The following is a 23,341-nucleotide window of genomic DNA, read 5'->3' on the forward strand; positions in this document are numbered from 1 at the left end:
TGCTCAGATTTATGTCCATTGAATTGGTGTTGCTATCTAACCATCCCATCTTTAACATCTCATACCTTACATTAGGGGAAAGCAAAATTAAAAGAGGATGAGAAACACTATGCAGATAATTATAAAAGCATCATGTGCTAAAGAGAGACTACATGATTACTTTAGAATGTCTGTCACGGAAGCCTATGATCTAAGTGATACAACAGAGGCAGTTACATGAGAATAAGGAGTAAAAGTATTTCCTACACAGAACAGCATTTCAAACACAGGAAACAGTGAATGCCCAAGGTGTAAGGTAGGGAAAAGCTTGGTATGTCTGAGGACAAACAAGGAAGAATGTGCTCTATGACCCAGAAATCTCATCTGAGGTGTTTGAAATCCAAGGTGTAAAAGATAGCTTTGCACATAAACATACATGGATAGCACCCAAATAGGTCACAACATCCAGCAGCTAGGGCAAGACGAAGTATGGAACTCAGCAGTGAAAAGGAATGAGCTTATAAGAACGTGGATAAATCTCAGGAACACTGTGTTTAGTGAGCAAGCCTCATGCAACCAGATAGTACATGATGAATTTCCATTTATATGGTCAACTCCATTTCAATATATGCTGAGCAATTAGGCAGAAATGTCCTAATGTCGTCAGTTTACTTCCCCACCGCCTCCACCCTCTTCCCCCTAGCTGCTTGTGGGATCTTAGTTCCCTGAGCCCTCAGCAGTGAAATCACGAGTTCTAACAACTGGACCACCAGGGAATTTCCTATCAATAATTTTATTTATTTACTCATTTATTTACTTATCTACTTATCTATTTAGCCATGCTATTTAGGCATGTATGCCAGATCTTAGTTCCCCTACCAGGGATCAAACCTGTGCCTACTGAAGTGGACGCACAGTGGAGTCATGACCACTGGACTGCCAGGAAGTTCCTTCGTTTTACTTTGAAATGCACCAAAATATATGTTTGATTAATAGGCAGAAGAATGTGATAATGCAATTAGACTAATTTTTTTTTATTGTTTTTAATTGGTGGAAAATTGCTTTGCAATTTTGCATTGGTTTCTACTGTACAACAACGTGACCATCAGTCATAATTATATATATGTCCCTTCCCTCCCAAACCTCCTTCCCTTCTCCCATTCCCATCCCTCTAGGTCATCACAGAATGCCAGGCTGGGCTCCCTGTGTTTTGTTTTGTTTTGTTTTTGAGTGACAAAGTAGTTTATTTATGATAGGCTTCTTTTCCCTGCATAGTAACATTTGCTATTAGAATGTTCCCTAAAGACTCCCTGTGTTTTATAGCAACTTCCCACTATCTATTTTACACATGACATAAACAAAAAATTTTAACAGTAGAATCTAATTGGTGGGTACTTAGGTATTTACTGTAAAATTCTTTCAACTTTTCTGATATTTAAAATTTTTTACAATAAAAGCTTGGGAAAGACAAGAAGATGGCCAGTGCAGCTGCTGCTGCTGCTGCTGCTGCTAAGTCGCTTCAGTCGTGTCCGACTCTGTGTGACCCCATAGACAGCAACCCACCAGGCTCGCCCGTCCCTGGGATTCTCCAGGCAAGAACACTGGAGTGGGTTGCCATTTCCTTCTCCAATGCATGAAAATGAAAAGTGAAAGGGAAGTTGCTCAGTCATGTCCGACCCTCAGCGACCCCATGGACTGCAGCCTACCAGGCTCCTCCGTCCCTGGGATTCTCCAGGCTAGAGTACTGGAGTGGGGTGTACCCTAATGTGATGAAGACAAGTATCAATCAAATCATTCACACAAGTAAACATTTCAGCAATGTGATTTTTGGTTGAATGATACTTCTTTCCCTTCATTCAACTGGTGTCATGGTTTCTAGTTAGTAAACAGTAAATTCTGTAGTCACACATCTTTTCCTCAATGCAGACTGATACAGCAACAATATTCAGTGAATACTCACTATGCCTCAGGAACTATGCTGAAGCAAATAGGGCAGATATGAGCTATTTATTCCCCACAAGAAACCTGTAGATATAGTTGACACAATTAGGGAAGATAAAAAGATAATGCTATCATAAAAAATGGGATTTAGGGACTTCCTGCTTTCCAGTGTGGGTGTGGGTTTGATCCCTTCAGAGGGAACTAAGATCCCAGTGCCTGGTGGCCAAAAAAAAAAAAGAACCAAAACATAAAATAGAAATAATATTGTAACAAGTTCAATAGAGACTTTTAAGATGGTTCACATTAAAAAAAAAAAAATCTTTAAAAACTCTTTTTTAAAAATAAAAGATGGGATTTAAAGAAAGCAGCTGGCAAGAGGAGGGCATCTGAGTGGACCCAGAAAGAAAGATGATGAAATTGGATTCAGCTGTAGAGCACAGACAATCAGTAGAAATAAGGCAGTCACAATGTGATGTTTATTAAGTAGACACTGTGCTTGAAGCATAGTATGCATGCTGTGCTGCTGCTGCTGCTAAGTCACTTCAGTCGTGTCCAACTCTGCGACCCCACAGATGGCAGCCCACCAGGCTCCCCCGTCCCTGGGATTCTCCAGGCAAGAACACTGGAGTGGGTGGCCATTTCCTTCTCCAACGCATGAAAGTGAAAAGTGAAAGTGAAGTTGCTCAGTCATGTCTGACTCCTAGCGACCCCATGGACTGCAGCCCACCAGGCTCCTCTGTCCATGGGGATTCTCCAAGCAAGAATACTGGAGTGGGTGCCATGCCCTCCTCCAGGGACTCTTCCAAATCTAGGAATCAAACATGCATATCTTATGTCTCCTGCATTGGCAGGCAAGTTCTTTGACGCTAGTATCACCTGGAAAGTCCAAGGCATTGGATCCAAGGCATTGGTTCATTGGGTCGCAGAGTCAGACACAACTGTATCAACTTAGCACACACACTATACATATTTACTTTATCCTCAAGTGCTACAAGTAAAACAGGGTGGTTTAGAGAGAGGGAGTGACAGTCAATAAATAAGATAAATAAATAAAATGCCCAGTTTAATAGCAGTGATAAGATCTAAGACAATGCTATCTTAGAGAAAGAGGATGTGAATTATTGGGCAGGTGACATTTTAGATAAGGCAAACTCATTGAGAAGGAAATTCTTTCTTTAAGATTTTATTGATTTATTTGTCTTCTTCGGTCTTAGTTGCAGCATGCTGAATCTTTTGTTTTCACGCTTGGGCTTCTCTCTAGTTGCGGCTCGTGGGTTCAGTAGTTACAGCACAGGCTTAGTTGCCACACGGCATGTGGGATCCTAATTTCCCAACTAGGGATTGAACCCACATCTCCTGCAATGAAAGGCAGATTCTTAACTATTGGACTATCAAGGAAGTCCGAGAAGGGAATTCTTGAGTAAAAACATAAAACAGTTAGCTGATGATTAGAGTTTGGGAAGGAAGAACATTCTAGGTAGACAGAACAAATGTTGGAAAAGTGGGGAAGACATTATAATCTCACTTAATCCCACAGTCATAAACTATATGAGCTATATTCTACAATAATCTACATTTGACAGGTGAGAAAACGAAAGCACAGAAATGTTAAGATACACTCAATCCACTCAAAACAAACCCTCAGTAGAATTCGTTGTGACCATGTAGCATGCTCTAATCATGACCATGTACCATGCTCTAATGTACAATTAAAGTCTCTGTTCTTCGCTTTGTAGATGCAAGTGTTGCATGGAGAAAAAGTCTAAAGTTCCAAATATTATAACCGGATCAAGAAAGCAAAGCAAATTCAATGAAATTCTGATACCAAATGATTTATTTTGCTGGCTTGAGAGCAAGACAGTTAACTAAGTCAACCGAAAGATTACTCAACTTGAATAGATGAAGATGTTGATTAGTCTTGATTCACAAGAACCAGAATAAGACACTTTCATGAAGGGGCAGAGAGGGGAGTTTTATCAAAGTATGGTGAGTAGATATTGTCAGCAATGTGGTTGTTTTATTCAACAGACCACAGACAACAAATACGACAAAATCAGAAACTCCAAGCCCGCTGGCCTAGACCATAAGAAATACCTACTGCCCTGTTAGTTAGTTAGTTCAGTCGCTCAGTCGTGTCCGACTCTTTGCAACCTCAGGAATCGCAGCACGCCAGGCCTCCCTGTCCATCACCAACTCCTGGAGTTTACCCAAACTCACGTCCATCGAGTCAGTGATGCCATCCAGCCATCTCATCCTCTGTCGTCCCCTTCTCCTCCTGCCCCCAATCCCTCCCAGCATCAGAGTTTTTTCCAATGAATCAATTCTTCGCATGAGGTGGCCAAAGTACTGGAGTTTCAGCTTTAGCATCAGTCCTTCCAATGAACACCCTGTAGTTCTCAGCATTTAGAAAAAATTCCATCCATGCTTTGAATATGGATACAAAGCAACAATTCTGAAAAACTTGTATGCAAAATAACAATTCCAAAAAGACTTTATGCCTGGATGAAGGAAAGTTAAGACCAACCTAGATAGCATATTCAAAAGCAGAGACATTACTTTGCCAACAAAGGTCCATCTAGTCAAGGCTATGGTTTTTCCAGTCATGTATGGATGTGAGAGTTGGACTGTGAAGAAAGCTGAGGGCCAAAGAATTGATGCTTTTGAACTGTCGTGTTGGGAAGACTCTTGAGAGTCCCTTGGACTGCAAGGAGATCCAACCAGTCCATTCTAAAGGAGATCAGTCCTGTGTGTTCACTGGAAGGAATGATGCTGAAGCTGAAACTCCAATACTTTGGCCACCTCATGAGAAGAGTTGACTCATTGGAAAAGACTCTGATGCTGGGAGGGATTTGGGGCAGGAGGAGAAGGGGATGACAGAGGATGAGATGGCTGGATGGCATCACCGACTCGATGGACGTGAGTTTGAGTGAACTCCAGGAGTTGGTGATGGACAGGGAGGCCTGACGTGCTGCGATTCATGGGGTCGCAGAGTCGGACATGACTGAACAAATGAACTGAACTGAACTGAAAGTAGATGGAAAACAGGCTCAACCCTTCTTCCTTCTGTGTGCTCCACAAATGAGGACATCTAGAGACGTGGGGGCTACATCAAGGCTAAAACCCACATCCTTGGATCACATCACTGAGTCCCCCAAGTCACGGAGGTTATTTAACTCTTGCTCAGTGCAAGAAATCATTGGATGTCAACTATGGCGACCCATGTGCAACTGAGTTCATTTTTCTAACTTCCCTAAGTCAGCTGCTGCTGAATGGAATGTTTTCCCATGTGTGATTCTTTCCAAACATTTTTATTTTTCTTAACCAGGTTATGTTGTTCCCAGCGAGTCTTGAGCTCCTTTCTGAAGGGATGAGATCACTGCAGACACAACTGATACTAGCTAATAAAACCCATTAGGCTGCCAATCTCATCATCAGTTCTGGCGCCCATACCCTATGGCTACAGCCTCCCAGAACTACTTGCTTAACTTCCTTTATCTGCCCCATTTGTCATCTTACCAGTATACCATGGCATTTAGAACAGAGTCTGAGATGGCCAAAATCCAAGTGCTGTAGAGATGGGGGGATATTAAATTAAACCTATGCCTCATCAGAAAGCCTCAGAGGGAGCCAGAAAGAAAAGGTGAGTGACAGGGACCAAAGTTCTCATTAATGTGTAGCCAACTTGTCACTTTCATGAGAGTCTTGTAAGGAGCTGAACTGTGATTTAAGCAGGAAGATAAGGCATGACATTCCAGAGATACTGCTTCAATTTTTCTCATCATATTTAACTCAAATGCCTACATCATTTTTATTCTTTTTATTTTTTGCCCAGATAGATCACATCAAAAAGTGTACACAGAATATGATAAGAAAGTTTTTATTAAGCACCAGTTTGCACAAGTATTGGCCCTTGTTCTCCAGAAGCTTACAACTTAGGGAATTAGGGTTGCAGCATTTAGATGAGGTGATGTGCTCCTCCTCTTGCAGAAAATGAGACCACAGTGCCCACCTAGGCACTTCCATTTCCAACTAAACAAACAACCAAAAAGAAACTCAATCATGAATCAATCCCTTTAAGATCTATTTTTATATCAGAGTGTACTGGTCGCTCAGTCATGTCTGACTCTTTGCAACTCCAAGGACTGTATCCCACCAGATTCCTCTGTCCATGGGATTTCCTGGGCAAGAATACAGGACTGAGTTGCCATTCCCTATCAAAGGCTACATTAAAAAAGTCATCCTTTGCAATCGATAAAAATTTATTTATATAAGTATTTATTTATGTGATTTATTTATCTGACTATGTTGGCTCTTGGTTGTGGCATGCAGGGTCTTCGCTGTGTAACACAGGCTCCCTGTGTAACATGGGCATGCAGGCTTAGCTGCTCTTTGGCATGTGGGATCTTATTTCCCTGATCAGGGATCAAACCCACATGCCCTGCATTTCAAAGCGGATTCTTAGCTACTGGACCACCAGGAAAGTCCCAGATAAAATTCAAATAGAAGAATGTATCAAGAAGCCAAGCTTTGCCAGTATCCTAACAGGCTGATGGCCCCAGTGAAGACAACTCAAAAGTGAGGTCCTGCAATCTGCAGTCTCAGTATCACCTGAAAAACTGCTGCAATGCAGACTCTCAGGCCCCACTTTAGGCCTACTGAGACAGAATCTGCATTTTTTCAAGATCCCCAGATGATCTGTCTGCTCTTTGGGGCTCAAGAGCCTTGAGTTCCATGAGTGAGCTCTTAGGTTTTGAATGGAATTCATCACCGCCAGCACACCCTGCTGGTCAGCCCAGTGCTGGCAGCTGTACACACACTACACTGTAAGGCCACACAGCCACACAGGTCATGCAGATGACAACACAGGTGCTGCCTGAGGGACTCATGCAGTTAAGGTGATAAGTCAGGGAAGATGAAGGAGAGGACACATCTGTCACAGAGAAAAACTTCTCAGTCTATTTGTGATGACTCTGAGCTGTCACTCTGATCAGCCTCTTCAGAAAGCCCTCATCAATCAGCTCATCCTCTGCTGATCCCAGCAAGCACCTTGCCTCAGTCATTTGTTCCCAGGGAGCAAGCATGTGGAGGCCATATCCCCTTCCACTCACAACTCAGACAGCAAGGATTAGGATGACCTTGACAGCCATGGGCTGACTTTCTCTCCTTCTTTCAAGGGAAGCCATCCTCACTTTCTGCTCCTGGGTGGCAGGCCTGCTGCTCACCTTCAGTGCTCTGTAGCAGGGTGACAAGGCAGTAGGAATCAGGCCCCAGCAGATGCATTATCCTGGCCTCGTACAAACCATCCTAATGCCATCTTTTTTCCATGTTTCCCAATAGGCAAGTGATTAAACTAAAATTCAACCAATGTCCCTCTTCTCCATCCAAATTCACTAGAATCTGGGAAAGTACAAAGTTACTTGAATAAACAGAGCCATATATGTCCTAATTGAAAAGACAAGGCTGCTGATACCTAGGAGCCATAGCAGGTGAGATGCTGAAAGTCGCTGGCACCAGCATGTTAACTGCAAGATGACATTCATCAGAAGATACCAGTAACTATCCAGGAAGAAGAAAAGAGGAGAGGGATGTGGGGACTAGCTGACCCTAATTAAACTGGATTTCATGATGCAAATGATACTCCCTTCATCTCTGAATGGCATCTCTCTCCTTTCCTGTTCTCAACACTGCCTCCAAGTTCTAAATGACTTGAAAAAGGAAACAAGGAATAATCTATGATAAGCAACCATTGAATTCTGTTCTGTGAGACAAAATAACAAGAAATACATAATCATTCTATATTTATATCTACATATAAAATGCATTTTTCTGATTATAACATATCTGAGAAAAGTATGTTAATTTTTAGAGATATTTTGGTATAAAGTTTTTTTTTAATTCCAAAAAGATTGGAAAAGATAATAAAAATAATCATTAGGCTCAGATACTACAGCTGTCAATATTTTGATGTACTGATTTACAATATGGATGTGTGTGTGTGTGTGCGTGCGTGTGTGTGTGTAGAAGACAGTGACACAGACAACAATTATCAGAGAGACAGAGAAATTTGGAATCATAATATATACAATTTTATATTTTGTTAGGTTCACTTAGCATTATTTTGTGAAGGATTTGAACAATCTGTTGGAAAATATTTTTACACTGATGTTTAAAAAAGTTGAGAACTCCAGTTAAGGGATAATTTGAGATATTATCAAGAAAATAGAACAATTTCCTGAGGTAAAACATTTTTGACAGTTTAGAAGAAGTATCTTATCCTTTAAAAAAATTGCAGTTACTGGTATAGCCAACATACAAAAACTTAAAATAGCCAGAGTTGGACATGAGTCACTGTGGTTAAACATATGGAATGGAAATTAGTACCCTTTGCCAAATGGAACTGCAAATCCATGAAAGTATTCTGAAGAGATATCATAGTATTATAACTGCTACCTTTAACTTTTTCTATACTCAATAGAAGAAATAAAACAAAGGATCAGTACCAGGGGACTAGAATCTTCAAGATCAATTACATCTAACTTTCCTCTTCTGTGCAGAGGGCAGAATTCCTCCTCTCCACTTTCTTTGCTGTCTAGGGGCATACAACTAATTTCAGCTTGATAGGATGTGATCACTATGATGTATTTCTCTTCAATGACCAGGGCAGGACAGTCCCAGCACCCAGCTGTCCCACTGGAGTGACTATGAAAGGGCTTTGTGTGGAAATGCAGAGCCAAAGGTCAAGGCACATCTTACACCACTGATGATGGGGGATAGGGGCCCTAGAAAGCTGCTACAAGATACCAATTCACTGTGGGTATTTGTCAAGTTAGCACAACCTGTATTATCCTGACTAATACAGTCACACACACACAAAAAAAGAATATTCCATTCCTGTTATGCATACATATGAGCTGTAAGCCACTATGCTTCAGAGAAGGAAGCAAAGTACAAAGAGTAAACGAGTACAAAAACAGAGCGCTTCTAACACCTGTCCCAATCTAGGGAATCATTTGCCTCTGAGCATCAGCTCCATCACTTGTCAAATACAGAAGAACAGTGCCTTCCTCAGCAGAGAAATACAACACCTAGCATAGCGTCTAACATAGCAATTACTCATTTAATACCCATTATTGTTGTTTTTATTTACCTAGAATAGATATTAGTTAAAACAGAAATGCTCCTCCTCCTATTTAAGAAAACTCCCTCCCTGAGTGTAAAAATAAACATTACTACAGAAAGGGCATGAGCAGTCCAGAGACGAAAATCTTGAACACACACCCTGGGCCCTGGGACTTCTGAGGACCTCAGTTTCATCAACAGTAAAATTGAGACAATAATATCTCATTGTCAGGACCCTTGGAAGAAATTAAGGAAATAAGCACATAACTCTGAAATATAATTCTCTTCCTCACCCCTCCCCTTCTTTCTCTAAGATAACCAAACAAAAGAGGTACAGCCTGTCTACAACTGTAAGTACATTATCTCTAAGAATCCTACAGGTTCTGGAATTCAAAGAGAAGAACAGTATACGAAGCAGGATGTTTCCAAAGCAGGCAGACTACATTCCCCTTCAAAATCCATGCAACTTCTAACCCTCCATTTCCTGAAATTTTAAAATTGTATTCACCGTTATCTACAATTCTACTTAACCTGCCATAATGTTTTCTTTCACCTAAGAACTACAATTCTCTAGACTGAACAGATACATTATGAATCTGATGAGAAATAAACTGCCTTTTAAGAGCAACTAGAAATCAGGTGCAGTCAGTTGACCCCCTGCTCCTGCCAATTTCCAGGATCACACAGGAGCATGAAGTGCTGAGACTTCAGGGGCCAGTGTTGGGAAGGTCCTGTTAGCTCACAGTCCTGACGGGACACCAACATGGCAGTGCATTATCCAGCTTATTGCTGACTCAGGAATGGAGAGAGGATAAACTTACTCATAAAAGAAATAGCACATCTGAGCTGCATGTCATCTCCTGGCCAAGAGGCTGAGTGTCCACTACAATAACAGTGGACATGATAATACTCATCTGGTCCAGTGCTGTTATCTTTTTTTATTATTAATTTTGTGAATAATACAAATGGTGTATTTACCACCTCTACTAGATGGGTTTTTCTGGGGTCTGGGATCCATGCTTCCCTTAAGGAGAGAAGGATGGAGCACTTAGAGTGTGATGTGATCACGGTGGAGAAAACAGAGCAAGGGTCTCACTAAGCTTGTGACCTGAAGCCTGAAACCTGGAAAAGCAATCATTTTAGTGTCTCTACTTCTCCTTTTGACCTCAGAGACCCAAACATTTTGTTCTAAAAGACAAGATCCAAACCATTAAGTTTCCTTTTAAGCTACTCTTTTCTCCTATTCTCCAAGCAGGAACTCTGGAGTTAAAAGGGGTCTGATTCCAATTGTGGGTCCTCTCTTCTACTGACTTCCTTTATGAACCTGGGCAGGTAGCAGCTTCACTGAGTGCCCAAGTCCATGCCTGCAGAATGGAGAAAACACCACTTAAACGGTGGAGTGTTAGGAAGATTGACTGAGATCACATGTGAAATTCTTGGCACATGAGCACAGAGGCTGAACACCATCATCACAGTTTGAATGGCCTACAGTGGAGTGCAATATGAAACCTACACAACTGTACATGGCAGACCTCCCCTCCATTCAACAATTCATCCATTCAAACATTCGCATACTATGTTTCAGGAACCATGCCCTCAACTTCCCTTAATCAGCTTTAATGAATTATTCATCCATAAATTTATTCTAAATCAATTCTTAGATTTCCATGACACCTGTCATGGTTTTGCATTTTCTGTCTCAATCACTTGCTCATGTGTCAGTTCCCCAACAAACCAACCACATTGCCATATTTCAGTGTTTCTTTTCATCACTACATGTTTCTCCCCTAAGCATCCAACACAGAGCATGACATGAAGTCTGTTCACAGTGGTTATCTCTGCCATGGGATGGCACATCTTTCCCGGAGGCATGGCTGAAGCAGACTCAGCACATAAACCATCAGCAAGCAGGAGCTTTGTTTTAACTGCTGGATACTCAGCCTTTGGATCTATGTCTGGCACACAGTACATGCTTCATAAAGGTTCACAGCAATGAACACAAAACAGGAGCCTTTGGAGGTATTAAGTGATAGTAATTCAAGTTCCTGAAAGATCATGTTATTATTATTGAATGAAAGAGCATTTTGAAATTGAATATACTCACATTCAGTCCCAAGAGTGAAATGAAGGAAGTATGAGATATAGTAACCTAAGTATTGAAGAGTAATCTAAGAAATTCAGTTCTACCTTAGACTTGGTATCTTTTCCCTAACAATTCACAACAGGATATTTTGATAGAAACAACATCATCATTTATTGAGTGTCTTCTACACTTTGTTAACTTCAAACACATTATCGGTAACCTTCACAACAGTGCCAATGATGTCAGTACAATTATTCCTACTTTAAGGATAAGGAAACAGGCTCAGAGATCATAAGTAACTCATCCATGGATATATGAAGAAACTGACTTGACTTGGAATGTGAAACAGGCTCATCTGGATTTAAGCCCCTCATCCTTCACATGGAGACAAGTGCATGTGTTCACATGGGCATAAAGGTTTGGGCACATGTACACCCTAGGTTCAGGATATGTATATAATCCCTGTGGACTAAGCTTTCAAAGATTTTTCCTGATAATTCTATTTAGCTCCAAACATTTATGTTCTGAAAAAAAGACTATTTTAAAACTCATTGTCAGATCCCATGATGACATCCCCGATGAAGCACGTTGATGAAAATTCACAGGCATCACTTTCTGGCACATTAAACCCCTGACCTCACTAACCTTTTACAGCTGGGACTATTAAACTGGGTGGCTAAGCAGCTCAGACACCCTGCTCTGAGACCAATACCCCAGGCTGTTTATTGGCCTAGAAGTCTCCAAGTGACACCCCACCCTCAGAAGGCTGTGTGGGCAGAAGGCACACAGTAGTGGGTCCCTACTGGTGTGCCCTGACCCCTCACTTATTAGACGCCTGCCTGGAGCCAAGGCGAGGGCTGGCACTGAGCCACGAGGCTGCTCTGCTCTAGGCCTTTCTCTGTGGCAGATGTCAAGGGCTGCAGGGAGTTTAATTAAAGGAGCAAAATGCAATGGCTTCAAGGCCTGCAAAGCCTTGGCCTGTGTGGAATCAAGATTTCTGAGGAACCCCAACCCAGCTGCTCCTGGGGAGAGGGGAGTCCCTTCCAAAAGCCTCCAGAGCTCACACAGCCTGTCCCCTTTCCTCCATGCATGTTAGATGCCCAGCATGGTTTTCAGAGGCTGAGTTGATGCCATATGTTCGCACCACTGAAGCGTTTTACTGCTGGAGCAGAGGTGCTTAGCACAAGGAAGAACACACTGTTTTCATAGCTCGTTGTCTCTTAATACTTCCCCCAGGAGGCTCTAGGCTCAAAGAGAGAGTGTCTGGACAAGATGCCAGCAAGGTAAAGTGTTCCCAGTGACACAGTTCAGGATGTCAGCCAAGTAGGAAGAAGGGCTCAAGCCCTTGAAGAGTAGAATTTTGGTGTATAAGGGGGAAAAACGGTAGACAATAAAAGAATTATATATGAGAGATTTTTTTCCTTTTTTTTTTTTTAATTAACATGTCAGTGATCTCACTGGAGCAAGATCAATTTTGTCTCCTAGGGAATATTTAACGAAATCTAGAGACATTCTGGGTTGCCACAAGTGGGTGGAGATGAAGATGCTACTGGCACCTAGTGGGTAGAGAGTAGGGATGCTGTTAAACTTCCTACAATGCACAGCGAAGTCCCCCCACCCAAAGAATTCTCTGCCCCAGTGTCAGCAGTGCTGTTAACGAACCCTGAGTTCTGTTAACTCTGCACAGGTAAGAAAGCGCCCCGTGCTCCTGCAACCTCATTGCACTAGCAATTCCATTAGCCACATTCAAGCCAATGTGGACAGGCATAAGGACACAGCATTTAAAAGCAATATCATCCGGGTGGAAGGTCTGGGTTAGAATTTCAGCTGCAGAACTTTCTAGCTCTATGGCCTTGGTGTAGATTATCTAACTGCAGTGAGCCATGGTTGTCTCTTCTGCCAAATGTAGAAAGAACTGGCCACAGCTAGCCATGTGAGGTTTAAATTACATGAGATAATAGGAAATCATTTCACACCAGGTCCACACCCATCATTATCAACACCCAACAAAGTAGGGACAACACAGAAGAAAACAAGGTTTTTAAGAAAAATATACCAAACCTTTAGTAACCTAAGGGAACTGGAGTGTGTGTTTGACAAGATCTCAAGGAAGCTCAGAGGTGCCTCTTCCCTAGAGGGTCTGTGGCCTCAGTGAGCCTCACCTCTGTGTATTCACACCCACAGGGTGCCTTGTTCTCCTCCCTATGACTGTCCCTTTGCTCAGCCCAGGCATCTGGTCACTCTGGTGTCCAGATCTCTACTGTCAGACTCTAGCCATGGTCTGGTCAGGGAGAGAAGATACTTGTGCACATGTTGCTGTTCTCCCTGCACATGGAGCCAGAGGGGCTCCGGCTTTTCTCCTGCTCTGATGTTGAGAAGATCAGTCTAGGCTCAGCCATATCTGCCTTTGGTCTGACACTCACAGCCAGTATTTGCCTTGACACTGTCACATCCAGTCTCCAGAGCAACCCAAGAGCCCTCTCTTCTCAAGCCCTTGGATTTCCTGGCACACAGCTTTCCCTGCTGGTTTCAAAGGCACTCCAGGCAGGGAAGCAGCACAGAGCATGAAGGGAACTTCGCCAGCCACACAGACTCCTCAAAAGGACTATGAATCAAAGAGTTAAGAGACGCCTTGGAAGTCATATAGCTCAGTTTCCCCAAGCAGGCAACACCAAAGCTCAGAGAGGGGAAGGAACAGGACCCAGGACTGCTGCCAGTCCACAAGATGCCTTGTGTAAGTTGGAAATGGTGCCCATCTGGATGGAGGCAGTCCTGGGCCACAGTGAACAGCCAGCAAGTAGCAGAGATCCCAGGCTGGCAGTCCTGTGAAGAAGCTCTGGGAAGGGGTTGTCACAGAGCTGAGATCAGACTGACAAGCTCTTAGTAGAGATGGAGCCAGTAATATACAGAAAATGAGTGGCTCCTAAGCCACTGCTCTCCTTACAAAGCAAGATTCGTGGGTCAACAAGACTGCATTTCATACTCTGTCTTCTTTGTGGCCCTTTCAATGACAGAAACGGGAAAGGCAGACACTTGGAGTGGTGTGGCTTCCTTGGGGATACTTCACACAGCACCTTCAAAGGAGTGAGGGGTTCTTGTAGCTGAAAATACAGGAATCTCATTACCCAGTTCTGAGTCAGCACAGAAATGTAAGGTCAAATCTCCAAGGGCAGTTTTGTTTGGAGACTGTAACGAGCCATCACAGCAAAGCTGTAGGGAGAGAGGAAATCGTGTCCCAGACCCACTACCTTTCCCTTCACTGGAGGATTTCATGTGACCCCTGTGATGAGAAAAACATATGATCAGGGGCAACTTCCAGTGGAATCTGATAAGTTGCTACATACCACAGCAGAAGCCTGTATCCAAACAGTTCAGCTTCTACTTCATCTCCTTGGTTCTACAGGCAACTTCCTTACTCTCATCTTATACTTTCTTGTTCTGAATTTCCCTACAGCTGAGCAGTTGTGATCTCTGCCTCTCTATGTGGTGGCCTTGGAGGACTCCCCCTCTCTCTACATCTAATCTTTAGGTCGAGGTTCAGAAGGCTGCACAGGACTTTTACTAGGTTTTGTGGACCATATGGCATCTCACAAGTACTACTTAATGCTGCATTTGTAGCACAAAAGCAGTCATAGGTAATATATCAATTCATGGCTGTGGCTGCATCTCAATAAAGCTTTATTTATAAAGACTGGTGGCAGACTAGATCGGGCTCCTTGGTTAGTTTGCTGACCTCTGCTTGAGGCAGTGCTGGGCATAAAGAGGGCAGAACCTGAGCCCCGGTTCACTGACAGGAGCCATGAAAGCCACCAAGAATTGACACTACCAGCCAAACAGAAGTTAGTATCCAAAGTGGCAATGGTGTGAAATCCTTCCCTGAAAAGACTGATATCACACAATAAGAGGAGGGACTTACTAGAGTATGGAGGCTTTGCTCTAAGAGATGCATCTTCTAGGCATTATGAGATTGATAAATTCATACAAGATTCCACAAAACAGACTGGTCTTCCCTCTGCATTTTCCCTGGATACCAAAGGGGCACAATCAAAAAGATGGCCTTGAAAACAGTAGCATATTTAAGAATTCATGTGTTAACTTGAATTAACTTCTTTGGCCAGTTACACATAGTTATTCCTATGTAACCACGTGCTTTTTATTTTTTTTCCTAAAGAGTGAATGAAACCCAGACAGGATTTCTCAGAAGGCTAAGATCTGGAAAAAGTAACATGATTGGAGGGCTTAGCTCTTTTTGGAAAATAAGGACCCTCTGCTCCATCCATGCTAGATCACACAGGCATGGCCAGCAATCCATCCTCAGACATAAAAGTGATCCTTTGCTAGACACACAAGGTCATAAGAGCAACTTCCAACACATCAACATTTGGATTTTAGAGGTCTCAGAAGAAGAAGAAAAAGAGAAAGGGTCTGAGAAAATATATGAAGAGATTATAGTCAAAAACTTCCCAACCATGGAAAAGGAAACTGTCACCCAAGTCACGGAAGCACAGGGAGCCCCAGGCAGGATAGATGCAAGGAGGAACACAGCAAGACACACAGTAATCAAACTAACAAAAATTAAATACAAAGAAAAAATATTAAAAGCAACAAGGGAAAAGCAACAAATAACATACAAGGGAAACCCCGTAAGATTATCTGCTGATTTTTTAGCAGAAACTGTAGGTCAGAAGGGAGTGGCAAGATATATTTAAAGTGATGAAAGGGAAAAACCTATAACCAAGATCACTTTACCCATCAAGGCTCTCATTCAAATTTGACAGAGAAATCAAAAGCTTTACAGACAAGTGAAAACTAAGAGAATTCAGCACCACTAGACCAGTTTTACAAGACCAACTTCCTTCTTCATGACCGAAAAATGTTCAGTTTCCCAGATTACAGCATAATCTGTTCAGGGCAGGGATGGTATTCATACCCTTTCCCAGCATCCATACAGGTTAGAGTAATAATCATCACTAACATCTACAGAGCCACTCTTCCATGTCAGGCGCTATCACAGTGCTTTTCCCTTCTCATTTAAGAACCTCACAACCCATGTCTCGGGACTTATCATCATTATTATTCCAGGGCTTCCCTGGTGACTCAGTGGTAAAGAACCTGCCTGCTGATGCAGGAGATCCAGGTTCGATCCCTGGGTAGGGAAGATCTTCTGGGGTAGGAAATGGCAACCTATTCCAGTATTCTTGCCTGGCAAATCCCATGGACAGAGGAGCCTGGCGGGCTAAGTCCATAGGGTTGCAAAGAGTCAGATACAACTGAGCAACTAGGCACTCACGCATCATTATTATTCCATGTTCATAGATAATGGCACTGAGGCCCAAAGAAATTGCATAACTTGCCCAAAATCATGCGCTACTAAGTGTGGAGTCCAGACATGGACCCAGGTATTCCAGCTCCAGAGCTCTTCTGCTCTATTTATACCATAGCTTTCTAACAATGCAACAACACAGGTGATCAGCACATGTTTGGGGTAGATGACAGTAGTGACTCTGAGAGAAGGAGAGCAAACTAAGAGATCTGGATTGAAGCTAAACCAAACTGTTCATGACTGCCATGAGCTCACTCTGCACACTCTCCTGGGTGGGGAACCCAGGACTATCTTAAGGGCTCTGCACCCAAACTCAGCTCTAAGAGGGTAGCTGCTACTGGAGGAGCTGAAAGAAGGCCTATCTGCAGCTCATAAAGAAGACCTTTCTTCAACCACCTCCCAGGCCCTGGATATGTGCCTACAGCTGGGAACAGTGCTCTCTCTGACCCTACGAGAGCTTTCCCTAAGGCAACAGAGTAGAGAAAATGGCCGGGGCAGTCCCTGCCTCCTCTCCACACCTTCCCAAGATCCTAGGGGAGTACAGGGGTCAGGCATTTCTCAGAGACTGGGGTGAGAATGAGGGGCAGCTGAGAAGGAGAGGTGGGAGGAGGCACCATCAAGCTGGGCTACAAATGGTAGCTTTGTTCATTAGACCATTTGGTTTTCCCTTTCTCAATACCCAAATGATTTTTCTTTCCTTTTTCTTTCTTTTTTACTTAAAATATTTTTGATTCATAAACTATTTTAATCTCTTCTTTTGTCTAACACTGGCTTCGGGAGCAGGAAATATAGTCTAATTACAGTTTTGACTGCATCCCATGGTATATGAGAAGACTGCACTTCTAGTATCTTTTAATATACTATGTACTTGGCTTCTTTCACAAAAACAGTTATTTAATAGTTTTCAAGCAACTGAATAGCTTTTGATTAGCTTAGCACCCTACACCTCTCCAAAGTCATTATATGGTGTTATGTGAATGTCACGGGCAATAAGTCTGATTGCATTTTTTAACCGATAATATTTTTCAAACAGACCCTAAATATCCTAGCAAAAGATCTCTGTATTCGTGAGAAATATTTATCCTCCAATTTAAAATTTTTTCTGAAACATTTTGTTAAATCACTCCTAATTAAATGTGGCAAAAATACTGTTTCCTTTATTCTGCTGAAAACTATTTATCATTGCTTTCTTTTTCCTACATATTTTGATAACAGGCTGCACAGATTCTGTACATGTAATTATTTCTAAGAGTCAGAGAACCTGTACTTAGATCCTGGTTTGTCTTTAAAATCTGTTGATCACATTGGTAGAAATCACTTCACATTTCTGGACCTAGGTTTTCCTTTTTGCATAACATGGGGAGCTGAATTAAAACTTTCAAAATTGTCCTCTGACAAGAGCATTCTAGGACAGCTTTCAGTTAGGCTTACATTTACCACCAGGGTCATCATCTCCCTTCCCCTTCTGCTCCAAAGTAACCTTTTAAACCAGATTATGAAAGAGAAGATCAACTAGATCCTGAGAATCACCACACTGTTCTTGAAAAAGAATTCTTTCTTCACACACACACACAAACACACACACACACAACATGTGACATATACGATGCCTGAATGTGAACTTTTCAATAATCAAATGTAATGGACCAATGAGAAAATTTTAATTCTGGACAACTAGCAAGTATTTGGTGAAGGAATTATTTCTTTTACTTAGGGGCAAATATCAAAAGCCCACATGCCTAGGAGGATCCCAGCAACCCTGTATCTCCCTGGCAATGTTGCCAAAGAGGCTAAGCTTTGGAAAGGATCCAATGGAACAATCAAAGAGAAATTCGAGACTCAGAGGGATTAAACTTAGAATCTTCAACTTCCACAGCCCAGGTGTCACCACAGTATATTAGTCAGATTTGACTCAAGTCACTGCCAGGAAAGACCCAGACACCAGGGTAGGTACAAAGCTCAGCAGGCATCTTAAAAATCAACTATTTCTTCAAGGACTCAAGATGCTGGAACAAAATAATACAGATTGGCTTCAACTTATAATACCTATCTACTATGAAAACTTACAAGAACAATGGCTAAATGTACATAAAATGTGCAAGAAAAATGGGAGTGTTTCCTGGACAGGACTCAATCACACTGGACAAGTCACATAAAGAATGACAATCCAAAGCCTTGACTTCAGGTGCTCTGAGACCTCCAGCATGTTAAATCATGAGTCCTGAAGCAGTGCTCTGGTTCCAGAGGGCTGATAAAAAATTACTGTTGGAATTTCAACCACTACGCTGGGAAAGATGGTTCAATGCCTTCTCTTCAGTTTAAATATCCCCTCCAAGTAGCTCCTTACATGTAGCAGAAAGTGACCAGTCTGCTGATCAGAGCAGGGGCTGAGACACACCAGGTGCTTCCCCTGAGCACGTCAACAGCTGAATTTAAAATGTGGGAAAAGATACAGAACTGGAGACAAGATAGCCATGACCAGGAGAGAAAGACAGGTTCCCTGGACTGGAACTTTCCCTTGAAAATGTAGGAGACCAAAGAAAAAGACCAACACCACTGAGATTTTACCCACGTCATTCCCCTTTCCTGGACTAAAATTCTCTTTCTTTCCAAATATGAAAACGCTATTTGGAACCCCAGTTTACACTCCTTCTCTCTAAACCTTTCCCAAACCCACCTATTCCACAAAAACTGCTCAATTCTCCTAACTCAAACATGTCTCGTTTCACTCATCTAACAATAATGCTTATTCTGTCTTCTGGCATCTCACCTTCTTGTTTGAAGACATCATGTTATCATTCCACTATTATTTAGCTTTTCACATATTTGTACCTCAATTCCTAAATTTGATTTTAATCTTCCTTCCTGAAAGTGAAGTCCATAATCATTTTAGCTTTTTTTCTCTAAAGGCAGCTGTTCAATATATTGATGAAGGAAGGAGCAGGGGAAGGCAACACAGTACAAAAATGCTCCCTGGTAGGAAGAGCTGGACCCAGAAAGGGCACCAAAATTCCACTCCAGCTGAGAACCAACAGCACCAGGCAGACGCCTGAACACATCTTTTGAAAGCAGGGACGGAAAGGAAGAAAGGATTGAAAGAAAGAGTACTGGGAAAAAAGTGAGGAGGGGAAAGAAAAATAGAGGGAGAAAGAGAGGGAAGGAGGAGAGAAGAATGAAAGAACGGAAGGAAAGAAAGATGGACAGAATGATAGAGGAAGGAGCAGGAGGGATGGAGGACACATCTTACCCTTGAGCTTCCAGGTCCTCCATGTTCATTCTTCTTCCCTCTCTATTTCCAAAATATCTCTTGGGACCTTATAAGGCACCCAGCACCTAGTTCCAAGCTGCCTGACGCACGTGCATAAAGATGTGTGGGAACCACTTCCAAGGCCAATTTGCTTCACTGGTAAGCAACCACTATCTCCTGTGAGCACAGCACCCCTGGTCTAGGGAAGCAGGTCCCAGAAACGCTGTGTCTCATGACCCAGGGCTTGGAGCTCTGGAGGATATCTGGGCAAAAGCCTGGGCACTGCTGGCCCTCCACCAGAAATGCGGCAGGAGACCTTCTCCTCTTATTTGTGGCAGGGCATCACATGACGCATTCAACTCTCTAGCTTCCTGGGCAGCCCGTCAGGGAATCAGGGCCCCTGGACTTCACAGAGCGGGGGCAGGGAGTGCCCTGAGGACAACGACTGGCACGCAGCCATGCCTCCCTGGCTGCCAACCCCCAAGGCACTGCCCTCACCCCTCCTGCACCTGCTTCCTCCAAGCATCCCCAGGAGCTGAGGAGCCAGATGCTCAATGCAGACTGTGCCCCAGACAACACAATGCATAGCTATTTATGGTAATTAAATGTCCCCAGTTCCACTGCTCCCTTTTCCTCTAAAAGAATGCTACCATGTCACAAGTTTAATGTAGGTAGTTTTTCAAAGACATTTACCATGAAGAACACATCCACTGCAGAAATAACGAAGGGGTTCTTGATGGGAAAAGAAAAAGGTCTCAGCCTCAGGGAGGTCTATAAACTCCTGAAACTGGATGCAGACTTTTGTGTACAAGTAAGTGTGTTCAGTTTTTAGGTGAGAGAATCTATAGCTTTCAGTAGATTCTCCAAGGGACCTGTGACCCAAACAAGAGGAAAACTACCGACATATACAAGGAGCTTATCAGTGAAGGGGAAAGGGTTCCGTTATTTGCCAAAAACAACAGAATTTCACAGAGACGCATTTCCTAGAACTAACCAATTTTGCTAAGATGACAGTTGAATTTAATACTAGTTTTTTAAGGAGTCTCCATACTGTCTTCTATAGTGGCTGAAGACATACTGATGGCTAATAAACACATGAAAAGATGCTCAACCTCACTCATTATTAGAGAAATGCAAGACAACTGGATTTTAAAATAAGAGCTTTCCTCCCCTTCCATCCCTCACTCAGCGCAGCTGTCTTTGGGCCTGTTTGTCTGTCCCCATGAGGCCTGCAGCAGATCTGCTGAGGATGGCAAGGGAAGGCCATCGAAATGTGTGCTTGTGCTTCATTAAGCGCATGACTACTGGTTCATCACTGCTCTGGATGAAATTCCAAATGAGCAAACCTTGAAAATGCTTTGCCTTCCATCCATTCAACTGCACTCTCCAGAAATAAAAAGTGGCGGTTACGGTTTTAACATACCACATCATTGTCTTGAAACATAAAATATACTAGAAGAATAACCATGGAGCTATGTGAAATAGTTAAGTAAGCTCTAACACAGCACTGCTGGGGTATGAAGAAGAATCAGGGCAATGTACTTGAGCAAGCACTGAAACACAAAATAATAGGAAAATCTGCTTTATCATTTTATTTTTAAAAAGCCATTAGCAGACACGACAGCTATTAGTCACTCCTCACATATGGCATGGCTGTCACCTTTATGAATCATGTTTTTATCTTGAAACGATTGTCCTTTATTACCTTTCCTTTTGCACGTTCCTTAGGAGTTGTAAAATCAGAAAATAGGAGAAGCTCTGGGATTCTGAGTGCCAGGATCAACATTTAAAAATAAAGCAAGTAAGAAAGTGTGTTACAGTTTTAAATTATGTACAATTTTGTGAAGCTGAGTATTAGCACCTTCATTTCCAAGCTTTAGAAAGCATGCCATCTCTTCTACTGTAGGACTTTGCCTCAAATGCACATGAAATCTTCTAAGCCCTAAGTATTAAGTAGCAGAAATACTCAGATAGCTCTTATTTCAGATGAAGGACTTAAATAACTGATTCAAAGTAATGGGCATGGTATTGCATCAGTATGTAATACAATATATCTGAAAAATAAATTTGATAAATAAAGGTAAATATACATTCACGGGAAACATGAAGATACACATATAAGGAAGAAGGAAAGTTTGCAATTAGATACTTACTTTTTAAAACAGAACAACAGAAGCAACCAATATAAAACTAATGACCCCAGAGAATGTGCTTTAATTTTCTCACTTGACCTAATCATGCAATTTCCTGAACTGCAACTTTAGCCACTCTTCAGCAGATCAATCCCTCTACCTCCAGTCCTAAGATTAAAAAAATTTCAGAAGTTCTAAGAACTACAAGCTCTTAAAAATTAAAAATCTAGAATGAACAAATTCTGCTTTTCCAGCAGGACTAGGCAATCTGTCGCTGCAATATGCCTCCTGGCCATGGAGCTTAAAGGTATCAGAGCCAGAACACAGCACAAACTGCATAGTGCTCCATGCTGGTCCTGTCCTTTCTACCCTTCTCTTCCCAAAGGTTCCTACACATGAAAGCCAAGAGCAAGTGAGCAGGCCTCCCCTTTCTCAGCCCTGGGCTGCTCACATCCTGCTTGACCTTAGCCTTCAGACCTGCCACCGTGATTAAGTGTGGGATGGGAGGAGGCAGGGCCACTCAGCTGAACCCCAGTGCTCTGAGGGCTGCAATTCCTGAAAGGAAAACCAAGGTGCAGCCTGGATGCAGATGCAAAGGCTGAGGCTCTGCTTACATATCAGCAGAGGCAGCCTGTCACCCTCCCAAACGAATGAATGAATAAATGATGACCCCACAGTCAACTCTGTGGAGCTAAGCAGATGGAAACTCTGGCTATCTCCTTGGGAAAGGAGACCATAAGAACTCCAGGTCCTAAAGGAAGGAACAGCATAAGCTTTGAATCAGTAGTCTGCTGCCAGATCACACGATGGAGCATGAGCCTTTCTCCCCCATAGCACAGCTCACGTTTCTCCCTGAGTGGAAGACTAATGCCATCACCTCTCCCTCCCTCCATCCCCCACCACATCATCCATCTACCACTCACCACCCTTTGGACTGTGATTTGGGACATCTGGCACGTACCCAAGGTCACACCACGAGCTGCAGAACACAAACAATGCTCCACAAAGCAACCCGAAATAGCCATTAAGCATAATTTGGATGCTCTCAACTCTTAACCCTCCTTGTTTCTCTCTATATAAGACACTCGATACTCAGTAGCATCAGATGGTCATGCTTTCTGACATTGCCTAATAACTCTGGCTCATGCTGAATGAACGTGACTGATGAGGATTCAAGAGGCTGTAGCTGTCACTTTGCAGACTAGGGTGCAAAGCATAAAGGTTCACCTCCTCTAATATTTTAAGTTTCCACCTAAGTAACCACATTGCACGCTATGTGCTCAGTCACTTCAGTCATGTCTGACTCTTTACAACCCTATGGACTGTAGCCCACCAGGGCTCCTCTGTCCATGGTATTCTCCCAACAAGAATACTGGAGTGGGGTGCCATTTCCTACTCCAGGGGATCTTCTTGACCCAGCGATCAAACCCAAGTCTCTTAAGTCTCCTGCATTGGTAGGCAGGTTCTTTACCACTAGTGTCACCTAGGAAACCCAAGTAACCACACTGCATCTCCCT

General features: G+C 42.7%; 1 protein-coding gene and 1 non-coding gene across 2 annotated transcripts in view; one reads left to right on the forward strand and one right to left on the reverse strand.

Annotated features, from left to right (window-relative positions):
• CPNE4 (copine 4) overlaps positions 1-23,341 on the reverse strand; it is a 687,587-nt gene that overhangs the window by 649,208 nt on the left and 15,038 nt on the right. The gene's annotated exons all lie outside the window — the stretch shown is intronic.
• TRNAS-GCU (transfer RNA serine (anticodon GCU)) lies at positions 16,209-16,280 on the forward strand. Its single transcript has one exon. It is a non-coding gene; the product is annotated as a tRNA-Ser (tRNA).

The sequence above is a fragment of the Bos grunniens genome, chromosome 1 (assembly GCF_055505025.1).
Source record: "Bos grunniens cultivar Pamir isolate PY7600 chromosome 1, Bosgru_T2T1.0, whole genome shotgun sequence".
NCBI classification, from domain to species: Eukaryota; Metazoa; Chordata; class Mammalia; order Artiodactyla; family Bovidae; genus Bos; species Bos grunniens.